Below are 370 nucleotides of genomic sequence, written 5' to 3' on the forward strand. Positions count from 1 at the left end.
AGGAGCCTTGGAACTGGAAGTGGAAGTTGCTGAGATTGCTGTGTCGTCGGTGGCCGAATTCGCTGGAGATCACGGTGAGGCTAGCCCGAGGGTGGTGCATTAACGATACATCTTCATCGTTATTGATTGAGTTATTCACGTCCAGGGTCGACACCGGCTCAAAGTAAGGATTATAGGGCTCCATGAGGCGGATCTTGCCCCAACGGTTGATGAAAAGAGCGATTGCCGCCACCCATAACAATAGAACGACCATCACTATGGCGAGTTCCTCGGTCCTGACTAAAGTTCCGGATGTTCGAATAGGTTGGTAACCTTCGGGAAATCTGGGACCCCCTGGAAGAAGAGGAAATCAATCATCAGGGCAAGAGGC

The 370-nt window shown here is 51.4% G+C and overlaps 1 protein-coding gene across 1 annotated transcript in view; it reads left to right on the forward strand.

Moving 5' to 3' along the window:
- LOC131886699 (polypeptide N-acetylgalactosaminyltransferase 5-like) overlaps positions 1 to 370 on the forward strand; it is a 4,541-nt gene that overhangs the window by 3,394 nt on the left and 777 nt on the right. The window lies entirely within an intron of this gene.

This window comes from Tigriopus californicus, chromosome 9 (assembly GCF_007210705.1).
Source record: "Tigriopus californicus strain San Diego chromosome 9, Tcal_SD_v2.1, whole genome shotgun sequence".
NCBI classification, from domain to species: domain Eukaryota; kingdom Metazoa; phylum Arthropoda; class Copepoda; order Harpacticoida; family Harpacticidae; genus Tigriopus; species Tigriopus californicus.